Source organism: Oryctolagus cuniculus, chromosome 3 (genome assembly GCF_964237555.1).
Source record: "Oryctolagus cuniculus chromosome 3, mOryCun1.1, whole genome shotgun sequence".
Lineage (NCBI taxonomy): Eukaryota > Metazoa > Chordata > Mammalia > Lagomorpha > Leporidae > Oryctolagus > Oryctolagus cuniculus.
In genome coordinates this window covers 82,366,358-82,378,735 of record NC_091434.1, presented here as the reverse complement: position 1 = coordinate 82,378,735, position 12,378 = coordinate 82,366,358, and the positions used below count along the sequence as shown (strand labels likewise).

The 12,378-nt window shown below is 37.8% G+C and overlaps 1 protein-coding gene across 31 annotated transcripts in view; it reads right to left on the bottom strand.

Moving 5' to 3' along the window:
• The window catches only part of BAZ2B (bromodomain adjacent to zinc finger domain 2B), a 456,715-nt gene that overhangs the window by 338,284 nt on the left and 106,053 nt on the right, over positions 1-12,378 (bottom strand). For 14 of the 31 annotated variants that reach the window (XM_070070785.1, XM_070070790.1, XM_070070796.1 and 11 more), the window contains exon 3: positions 2,478-2,835. The gene's annotated coding sequence lies outside the window, so the exon portion shown is untranslated. Of the gene's footprint in view, positions 1-2,256; positions 2,404-2,477; positions 2,920-12,378 lie in introns of those variants that run through there. The other 17 variants (XM_070070784.1, XM_070070798.1, XM_070070808.1 and 14 more) reach the window with 9 other exon arrangements.

Sequence of the window (12,378 nt, the reverse complement as noted above, 5' to 3'; positions counted from 1 at the left end):
CTATGTGCTTTTAACTATTTAAACATTTTTCACCTACCTACAATTCACATAAATGGCAGACATTCAATTCACTCAAGCTCTCTATACAGCATTTTATATAAAGCAAATTCCTGGATAAATAGCAGCTAACACAGAAGAAGACTACTGCAGAAATAAAAACATAGTACATACAATGAAACTTTCTATATTAGATAAACCTTTTCAGTGTATTCAGAACTATTTCTATTAGTTTTTTTTTAAAAGTTAATTGTAGTCAACGTTTTTTCCCCAATCCACAAGACAAAGAGAATGCAAATTAAATACAGACAGTTTCATGTCCTTGTTAGAAGAGATGTAAATATGCTGACTGAAAATGACTACAGGAGACAGAATTCTACTTTCCCATTCAATTTACAGCACCTCTTATTTATATACTAGTCAGCGTATCATTAAGTGGGTCATGTGACCAGCCCAACTTTTATGAGATGAAAAAGTATTTTAGACAAGCAAATTAAAACACTTGGTTTTTATTGTTCATCTTTGCATAATGGCTGACAAAGACTTTATAGCAAGAGATTATAAACTATCTTCTAAAATCAATTCTGCCTTTTATTTACTAACTACATTTTTGCCACTGTTTTGACCTAATCCTATCTGCTAGTATTTTAAAAAGTATCCAGTACCTCGAGGTATTTTCAATAGATTTTTCAAAAGGTAAAGAAATTTACCTAAAAAATTTAATTACAAGAGGGAGCTGGCAATCTAAAATAAGAACTGTACCTACACATATATATGAACCAATTTTTAAAAAGCCACCTGGGAGAGTGGAGCAAATAAACGGAAATATGCTGACTGCAAAGATTTGAAACCTTAAAAAAAGGTACATAACAGCTAGGTGAATGGCAACTAACACAAAAGTTTATACCTTTTTTTTTTTGCACATGATCTTCCACCTGTTACCTAAACACAAAACGTGAACACGTTGCCAATTCATTTTGAGAGCAAAAGACAAAAAAGAAAAAAAAAAGCCACATAACTCATAGTTAACCTGAAAGTTGCACGATCCTTTACACCAGGGCAAAATTAAGAGAAAAAAATTCACTCTGGGGGAAAATTTCTCGATAAACTTGACATGACGTCACTAGGCCCCCTGAACAGTGCCTAAACTTTGAGCTATATTCAGACGCTCTTTCTGCCTTTCAGAGGCTGCTTTCCTTTCTTGAAAAATAAAAAATAAAAATGGAGAGAGAGACAGAGACTTGGGAATAAAAATTGCCCAAGATGGCGAAACGCTTGTTGTTTAGAGGGCAGGGGGAAAAAATGGAGGATATTGTAATATACACAAAGGGATAAATTTCAACAACTCGGTCAAGGGCTACAGCTGCTTCTCTCTTTATAAAGAAGGGACACACAAAAGATAAATACAGACGGAAAGAGAAAAAATGAGAAAATCTCCCGGACAGCAGGGCCAGCTTAGACTCCTGCAACACTTCTGCCCTTCCCCAATCCCAGTTCTGGGGTTCGCGGAACTCCTCGATGGGAGGCGGGCGAGCGGGCGAGCGGGCGAGGGGCGGGCGCAGCGCAGCCGGGAACCGGCGCGGCGGGCCGGGCAGGCCGGCGCGCGAGGCCCACGCGCGGTCACGGCTGTGGGAAGCCGGCTCGGCGCCTCCGCGCGGACACGGCCCTTCCCATGCAGCCGCGTCGCTTCCCAGTCCCGCCTGCCCCACCCCCACCCCGCCGCCGCCGCCGCGCATTTTCAGGAAACTCGGGAGCCTCCAGCTACGCGCAGAGAGCCAAGGAGGCCCGAATTGGGGAGGGGTGGCAGACGCCGCTCCGTCAGTCCGAGCGGGAAGAGGGGGCGGAGGCAGAAAGGGCAGCGGGAGGCGAGGGCGGGGGGGGGGGGGGATCTCGAAACTACCCCGCCGGGGAGTGGGGCAGCGGCGCCTATTCCGGGGTAGGGACGTCGACCGCGGCGCTGCCAGAGGTGGTTGTTCAAGCAGCAAAACTGTTGTCGGCGACCTGAACGCTGGAAGCCCAAAGGGAGGAGGAGACGCCGGCCCTGCGGCCGCGAAGGACGGCCGGCACAAAGGACGCGGAGTGGCGCGGCGCGGCTGCCCGTGCCCAGCGCGGCCCGCGGCCCCACTGCGCCAGGGTCCCGCCCGGGCGGCCAGGAATAAAGTTTACGTTCTCCTGAGACCGCACCCCCCGCCTCCCACCCGGGGCCGCGCATCTCCGCGCCCTCCTCCCCCAAACTCCACTCGGGACCCCGACAGTCACCCTAGCCTCGCAGGCAGCACAACAAAGGGACGACCGACCGGCGAGGGTAAACAGCGGCGGCGGGGCGGCCGGGCGACCGCGGCGAGCGCGTCCGGGCAGCGCCTCCGGAGTCCTCCCGCTCGCAGGAGCGCAGTTTCTCCTTTTCTGTTTCAACCGGCCTCGGAACATTCGGAATTCTCGTCTACACCCGCACCCCTCACGCCCGCGGATTTTTAACTCACCTTTACTTTCGAACTGAGAGTTGCGGTGGATGGGATTTTTGCCTTTCCCAGATGGCTGAAGGTTAAGATTTTTGGAAGCCCCACCACCTCCTTATTTCTACTACAATTTCTGCAAGAAAAGTATAAAGAGAGTTGGAGTGGAGGTGAGATTTGTGGTCGGGAAAGCCCTGGACGCCCTCCTGCTCCGTCTTCCGCCTCTCTCCCTCTGATTAGTTCCTATCCAGCAGCAGATTGAAGCAGGGGATGATTCTTCTCAAGGTTTGTTCAGCAGCTTCACTTCTAGGCGAAGGCTTCATGAACCAAGTGACGTCAACCAACAAGGCTTCTCTCTCTCTCCTCTCTCTAACAATGAAAGTTGCTGTTAACAAGGGAAAAAAGAGAGAGAATTGTTTATACCATTTCGGTTCCAATAATAAATGACCTATCAGCCCCTAAAGGAGCCAAGGGAGGGGGTGCTTCTTCCTTCCAAGAATACTGTAGCTTTGAGTTTGCACCGTTCCTTGTCCCAGGAAAAAGTTAAGAAACTTAAATGTTTTGTTTTGATTTTAAAATAAGAGGGCACAGAAAACATAATGGAAAACTTCGTTTTTGAAAATTGGAAACGAGAAATTACGGAATGTAGATCAGCCATCTCCACCGAAACTTTTTTGTGCATAATCTTAGAATTCTGTTGAGGTCTACAAACCCACTAAATTAATACCCCAGAATGTGTGGATGTTAGGACTCAAAATAAAAAGCAGGATGCAACATGGTCCCGGGATAAAATAGTACTGGCCATCCACGGGCTAAACTCATGTAATTTTTAACACTAAGGTAAAATAAAATTTAAATGAAAGACGTGGAAATAATAAGTCGTTTAAAAACTGTATGCACAAACTGTAAAAAGTAATCGCGATAGTTTTTTTTTTTTTTTTCCTTTTTCAGTTTCGGAGAGGTTAAAAAGATACCTAATTTAGGAACTAAACACTTTTAAAAAAATCACGTTACAAGACTGGTGGCCCACTACTCCATCTTTAAACCACGCAGCCATGCGATATTTATCTGTCCCCGGAATCTCTTAAAACTTTTCTGTTTCTACCCTTCCACTTCCCCCTCCCCCATTCCCACATCTCGCAACCAATCAAGTTAAACTAAAGGTGAAGTGCACCCCATTCCTTCCCGCACCTCACTTCACAGCTTCCTAAACACGATTTTTTTAAAAAAAAGCCCTAACTTTTATATCACTTTATTACCCATGTAGATATGTAATTTAAAAAAATTGAGGTAGTGTTTTTTCCAGAACACATTAAAGTCTCAAAGTTCATATAATTAGAAATTGTGTAATTTTCAGGATGAAGAACAAGTAAAAATTAAGCTATAAGAGAATAATTTGATCACATGTATATTTTGCACATACATATGTGGATGAATGTATCATAAAAGATGCTATTGTTTTATGTTTCCTCTTCAGCCACTGGCTGTGATTTTAATTGTGCTGGAGGATCTTCATTAGTATTAACACATGGGGAGATTTCACAAAGCTGCTTCATTAGGAAAAAAAAAAGCTTGGCAGACTAGGTCTTTTTGCATGCACTGAGAATGTCAGCCTTACCTCGGTCATTTGTAACATAATAAGTGCAAGTACAATGATTGCAATGCAGGAGCACTGGGGGAAGGGCAGAAATACTGCCTGTCTAATAGGGATATCTGAAAAGAAGGCTGCTCATTACATAGTAAAATGTATGCTAAAAATTAGTGAAGATGACGTCTCAGGAGACTGATGCTAAATAAATTAATGTGCTGATATGTTTTTAATTATTATTTTTGTAGTAGTTTATTTCATTCTCACGATTCACATTGAGCAGCAAAGCTGTGCTAGCACTTATTGATTTTTTTCCCTGACACATTCCCGGAATACAGATTTTAATCATTTCACTACACCACACTCAGTAATTTCATTAAAAACTGGAATCTTCCATCCCCAGAAAAGCATTTAATTTCAATGACATACAATTTCTCTTTTAGCAGGAAACTGTCTCTACAGTAAAAGCTGGCCTAAGGTTCAAATGCATAATTTAATCCTGAGTTTTCCATGCTCTGCATTCCTTTCAAGCTATAATTTGAGTAACTACCTAATAACTGTAATAAGGACAATAATTTCCTTATAATATATTATTAACTCATATTTAATTAACTCAGAGGCCAAGCTCTATACATGTATGAGTGGGTCAACAGTTCTACAATCTTAAAATTTACTAATAATGTTCAAGAAGAGAAACTAAGATTAAACTATCAGTAAGAATGCTAGCATTCAGACTTCCATTCCAAGTCACAGGCAGAGAGGTTCATGTATTATTCTATAATAGTAGCCATTACTCAAGTAAATACCATTCTAAAATATTTGCAAGTAAGCAATGCAATTCACTGATATTTTTATATATAAAGTATTATAATATTAATAGTTTAACAATCCATTACTGACACTTTACCTTCAATAGCATTACTACTGAAAATGTTTAATTTTGAAAGGATAAGGAAAAAGGGCTGATCCAAGGTGTCTTGATCCCATAAAGAGTTCTCTTAAAATGAATAACTAAGAATATCTCTCTCACATAAGCTCTTCAAGCAGTACACTACAAAAGGTGGTTAAACTTTTGTTTTCAATAATATTCTAAAGTAATATTGAGTTTACAGACAGCACATTTGTTTCACAGATAATGGGTTTACATTGCTAGTTTTTACAGAAGAAACACCTTGGGGGGAAAATTTGACATAAAAATCATTAAATTGTGGAAATATATGTAATTATGGAAAAAGATAAATGTGTAATCAAAGTGATTAACTTACATTAAAACTCTTACCATTCTCCTGAATGATTTTAGTTCAAAATTTTTTACAACAGTATGTACAAGTACATATAATTTCAAGATGAAGCCACATATAACAGTTATTTTCACAGATTGCATGATAGAATAACTTATAAGCCATATCATCATCAAAAGATTGGAATAAAGGATAAAACTGGAAAAACTTGAACTCAATGTCTTCTTAAAACATTTGAAAACTATATTTTATTATCATGAAGGGCTCTTTATATAGTTTTGGAATTACTTTTGTGATATTGTCAAAAGTGGAGTTAGATGAGAACATAATAGTGAAAAACATAGATACCTAAAATTCTTGAAATAAATTTCTATATTAATTTTATATTGAAACATCTTTAAAACAATTCAGTATTACTGGTAATTCAAACACATTATCTAATTTAATCTATTATTTTAAACTGACTTAAAAATTAAAATTTTAAACTAGATTATTCTGAGTATTTTATTTTCTCTAAAACATTATGCTTAGAATTTTTAATGTAATTTCTTCCCTTTTTTCATGTTATCACACTTAATCACCTCACAGGTTACAATATAATTAGAATTGAGAGGAAAAATCAAAGAATTTCCCTACTATTGATAAAATATGGCTCTCAGAATACTTGGTCTTCCTTATAAGGTTATCTAACTTAGTACTTCATCATATACAGAATTTTGAAGGAATTTAATGATCAACCATATATTTTCTAATTTTAGTGGCAAGTGATTCTATTTATAATACGTATGTGCCCCATAGATTATGCTACCACTATGGGCTGAATTATTCCACCCTCTTCTGTAAAACAGCATCTGTTTTTAGGATCGAGACAGATCTTAAACAGGTAGCTATAGAGATAGATGGATACTTAATTTACAAGTATGATACTATAAATGATTCCTTGAAGAATAAAGAATTGCCATGTACAAAGTCTATGAGGGATAACTACATAGAAAAATAACTCAAAAAAAATTTCAAGATGTATTTTATTTATTTGAAAGATAGAGGTACAGACAGAGAGGTCTTTCATCTACTGGTTCACTCCCCAATGGCCACAGTGGCTAGAACGGGGCTGATCCAAAGCCAAGGACCCAAGAGCTTCTTCCAGGTCTTGAACGTGCGTGCAGGGGCCCAAGGAACTGGGCCATCTTCCTCTGCTTTCTCAGGGCGCATTAGCAGGGAATGGATCTGAAGTGCAGCAGCCAGGACTCTAACCGGCGCCCATAAGGGATGCAGGCACTGCAGGCTCTAACCTGCTGCGCCCCGATCAAAGATCTTAATAGTATAACAAGCTGGCCACTGTCATATGTTGTTTTGTTTCAGTCACTACAGATTGATGAAGTTTTATTTCTTTTCATTCCCTGAACAAACATTTGAGTGCTTGCTACATGCCATGCACTATGCTAGAGGCTGGAGAAACATAAGAAACACATCCTGGTTCATTTTCAAAATGTAAAATTCCTATATGAGAAACTCATGTAAATCACGTTATAAAGATACAAATAATAAAATTTTGTGACAGTGAAGAGGATGGGGCAACTAATTCTGATTGGGAAACTGAAAAAATGCTTTATGTAACAGATACCATATGAATTACATCTCAAATACTGAGAGCTTACCAAACAAACAATTTGGGGATATCGATGGTGGTATTCTAAGTGAAAAAAAAAAAAACAAAAAACCTCTAAATGTAAATATGCAGAGCCATTCGGCTGGTGTCCATCCATTAGTAAATAATTCAGTATAATAGGAATATTCAGTGCAAGGAATGGTAAGAGATGAAGGTGATAAAAGAAGGCTGAGAGAGAGAGAGAGAGAGAGAGAAATAGTTCCAGGCCAGGCCAGGCCAAAGCCAGGACCCCAGAGCTTCTTCCAGGTCTCCCATATGAGTGCAGAGGCCCAAATACTTGGGCCATCTTCCACTGCTTTCTCAGGTACATTAGCAGGGAGCTGGATCTAACGTGGAGCAGCTGAGTCTCCAACTGGTGCCTGTATGGGATGCTGGTGTTGCAGGCAAAGGCTTAACCTGCTATGCCACAATGCCAGCCTCTTGGGTATATATATATATATATATATTTTTAAAGATAAATTTGGATCCATTCTAAGAATAAATTTCAAAGAGATAAGGTATAAAGATAAAATAATGAACTATACAAGTACCAGAAAAAAATAGTAGGTGAATTCCTTGATCATTGGAGAGTATGAAAAGCTTTCCCAGCAATGGTCAAAACCAGATACGGGAAAGCAGAATACTGGTAAATCTCACTACATGAAGTAAAAAGCTTTGTATGGGAAAAAAAAAAAAAAAAAAAGAAAAAGAAAAAGAAAAAAAAAAACCTACCACAACCAATGTAACCAATGTATGAAGACAAATAAAAAAATGTGAAAAATATTTTCGGACTGGTGCTATGGTGCAGCAGGTTAAAGCCCAGGCCTGAAGCGTCGACATCCCATATGGGCGTCAGTTCAAGTCCCGGCGCTCCTCTTCTGATCCAGCTCTTTGCTACGGCCTGGGATAGCAGTAGAAGATGGTCCAAGTCCTTGGGCCCCTGCACCTGCGTGGGAGACCTGGAAGAAGCTCCTGGCTTTGGATCAGTGCAGCTTTGGCTTTTGTGGCCATCTTGAGAGTGAACCAGCAGATGGAAGACCTCTCTCTTTGTCTCTCCCTTTCTCTGTAACTCTGTCTTTCATATAAATAAAATAAATCTTTAAAAAAATACTTTCAAGTTACGTGAGATATCAAAAAAATAGAGAATATAGGTACCAAAACCTGGTAGCAAAATGGCAAGAGAAAAAAAAACAAGCATTTTACAGAAAAAGAAATGCAAATGCCCCTTAAATGAAAACATTCATAAGTTTGTTCATAATAAGAGAAATGCAAATTGCAAATCATTGAGATACTATTTCTCATTCATCAGATTGGCAAAAATCCAACCTTCACAACACAGCCTATTAGAGAAGCTCTTGGGAAAAGGAACACTTTTACTGGTGTTCAAAATGGAAAAACCCCAACAAGGAAGAATTTGGCTGTATATACAAAGTTACAAACGCATTTCTTTTTGACTAGCAAATATCTAGTCACTTCCAAGAATCTGACCAACACTGACAAAAACATGAAAATGGGTATACAGGAAATTATTTTTTGAAGTACTGTATTTGTTATATTTGTTATAGCAAAAGCCTGGAAATAAATCAAATGTTCACTATAGGGAAATGACTTAATTATCGTAATCCACACAGTGGAGTACTATGCAATTTCTGAAAAGGAATGAAGAACATATGTGGTATGAAGTACTTCACAGTGAAATCTGGTATAGAGTGATGTGAAAAAAGCAAGTTGTGGAAAAATGTGTACAATATGCCAGCATCCATTTTTATATTTATCTGTTTGGTTTTCCTGAAAGGATGAATTAAAATCTTCAAAATACGGGGTTACCTAGGAGAAAGAAGGGAGCAGGGTAGCGAACATAGGGATAGTACATGGATTTTCTGAAAGCCTGTCTTGCAGATATGATTTTGGAACCATATAAAATAAATTATGTTATTGTAAAACAAAAACAAAGTTTAAAATGCCATACAATGAATAGTAAATGAAATAAATTAATTGTATATGGAGCTGGTGGCATAACCATACAAATGACTATTTCAAGTAATTTTTAAACACAACAGTTAAACATACATACACAAATCACATACACTCCCTTAACAGTATACTCCTCATAATCTATAAACTATGAAAAAGCCACAATAAAACGGCAACTTAAATTGTTCCCAGTAACCATATTTGTGTACTATTATTGTAATAATCATGTACATATAGTCTGAGAAAAAGCAAATAAATAAATTGATTTTGGGGAAAATTAATTTTGGTGTGGCATAGAAAAGAAACATGAAAGATTTAAGTTACATAAAAACCCTGTGATCCTGAATTGAAATAGATATATCGGAATGAGCTCATTATACAGTTTATATTAAAAATACATTGTTTCTTAAATCTGCCCACTGTAAATGAATAGAAATGAGGAGCAATGCAGTAGCAACATGCACAAACTCATGGTTAGAGACCCAGATTATGGTCTCTAAACACTGTCTGCTCCTGAAAAGAATTCCTTGAGACAATGACTGATTCCAAGATTGGGATAGGAAATATTCAATATGAACTTATAATACTTGAACACTTCTTATACATAGAGACAGCCAAAGATAATCAGTATAATTTCAAAGACTTGGGAGACAATTTGAAGAGGCCAATGTGAAGTGGCTCCCACTGGCCAAATATGACACAATTTGAACATTATTAAGAATAATTGAAGGGACCAGCGCTGTGTTATAACAGGTAAAGCCATCATATGCAGTGCCAGCATTCCAATAAGGGCACCAGTTCAAGTCCCAGTTGCTCCACTTCCAATCCAGCTCTCTCCTATGGCCTGGGAAAGCAGCAGAAGATGGCCCAAGTCCTTTGGTCCCAACACCTGTGCAGGAGACCTGGAATAAACCCTTGGCTCCTGGTTTCAGATAGGCTCAGCTCTGACCATTGCTGCCATTTGGAGAGTGAACCAACAGATGGAAGACCCTCTCTCTCTCTCTGCCTTTGCCTCTCCGTAACTATGCCTTTCAAATAAATAAATAAATCTTAAAATAAAATAATTGCAATAATTTGAAATGTAACAAATTTTAATATGAGTTCATAATTATACCTTTAAAATGCTCAATAGTTCATCTTTGAAAATACTAAGAAATCAACTTATTTTTTAAAACTGGTACTTTAATGGAACAAATTAAGAATTTCCTATTAAATATTAACAGGAAACCAAATTTGAAAGTATACATATAAGTATACATGTATGTATATGTGTACGCATATAAATTAACAAGATTTCAATATAGATTTCATTTTTGAAAAAGAAATTTAAAAATACCGTTGAAAAAGAAAAAAATAAAACCATAGTTATCCTCCCTGAAAACCAAGGGCATAACAAATAGAACTTAGCTGATTAAATTAACTTGATTATAAGGCTGCTGCTCTCCTAAATCCAGCACATACACTGTGTAGATTACACACAGAACCACTCCAGGAGCAGTAATATGCTGGACCTGACTCATACCAGTTCATGGGAGTCAAATGTTTAGGTTCAGGAATATAGCAAACTAGTTGTTAAACAGTCATTACTAAAAATATAAATATTTTTAAACTTAAAATTAAATGAGTTATATTAAAAGCAAATAAAACCTCAAAACTTATCACTTCTCATTTTACTACATTATTGTTATCTATGAGTTTGAAGTTATTTATGTCCTCCATAGTACAGCAAACAAGAACAACAACATGACATAGTAGTGTGCTGCTGTTCATCTCTTCCAAGTCTGTGCTGACTGATGTCATGTGAGTAGCTTGCAGTCAGCCTTGGTGGGAATGTTTACGTCATGGATATGTTTACACTAGAAATTGTGGCATAACTTGCTATTTTGTTGATAGCCTAGACAAAGTGATGAAATATATAAATAATGCAGTTTAAACTTAAAGTGATACATTATAAATAGCATAAAAACAGGGAAGTAACCTTCCAATATTTAAAAACAATTAGTGATTTAAGAAGTCTATGATATCATTGATGAAAAAGTGAAGTCCCAACAACCATCTTAGTTATTTCACTTTCATCTTAACTCATTTAGTTGAACAAAAATATCAATAAACACTCATGAGAAATAGTTAGGGCTACAGACACAAGATTTTGATAAACTAAATGGGCTATATGAATTTTACAGTAGAATATTACATATATTATTGTTATTTATAAATTGCATGCTACAGATATGTTGTTTTTTTTTAAAGATTTATTTATTTATTTGAAAGTCAGAGTTACACAGAGAGAGAGAGAGAAAGAGAGAGAGATCTTCTATCCGCTAGTTCACTCCCCAATTGGCCACAATGGCTACAGATATGTTTTATCAGTAAAATTTACAAATTTGTGTATGTAGGAGGGTACTTCAAAACGTTCAGTGGAAAATGGAATTAAAAGAAATTGATTGGATACAAAAAAATTCTGAAATCCCTGCATACAACATGTAAGTTCATGATTTTAATGCCATGAGTATGTTTTTAAAGATTTACCAGCATACATCTACTAAAAAGCAGCACAATTGGTAGCCCTTTAGGAGTACACAGTCCCACTGAGAGGCATTGGCACCTCACAATATCAGATCCAATGTTAAAATTATTCTAATAGATATATTCAAAGTGAATGATTACACATTAGAAGACATTATTGGGGCTGGCACTGTGGGGCAGTGGGTTAAAGCCCTGGCCTGCAACACCAGAATCCCATATGGGCGCCGGTTCAAGTCCCAGGTTCTCCACTTCCCATACAGCTTCCTGCTAATGTGCCTGGGAAAGCACCAGAGGATAGTCCAACTGCTTGGACTCCTGTACCCATATGGGAGACTCAGAAGAAGCTGCTGGCTCCTGGCTTTGTTTTTGCTCAACTTGGGCCATTGTAGCCATTTGGAGAGTGAACCAGAGGATGCAATACCTCTCTTTCTCTCTGTCTCTACCTCTCTCTGTAACTGTCTTTTGAATAAATAAAAATAAATTTTAAAAAAGATGAAATTATTACTTTTTCAATGTGCTCAATTTAGGAGAAGAGAATGCACAGCCTCAATTTGCTAGACTCCCTCTGAATATAAAACATTTTAATTATAGTTTCTCTTTATATTTTGTATTTTTTTAATAAATATAAATTTCCAAAGTACAGTTTATGGATTACAGTGGCTTTTTCCCCCATAATTCCCTCCCACCCACAACCCTCCCATCTCCTGCTCCCCTCCCATTCCATTAGCATCAAGATTCATTTTCAATTATCTTTATATACAGAAGATCAATTTAGTATATATTAAGTAAAGATTTCAACAGTTTGCACCCACACAGAAACACAAAGTGAAAAATACTGATTCAGTACTAGTTATAGCATTAATTCACATTGTACAACACATTAAGGACAGAGATCCTACATGAGGAGTAAGTACACAGTGACTCCTGTTGTTGACTTAACAAATTGGCACT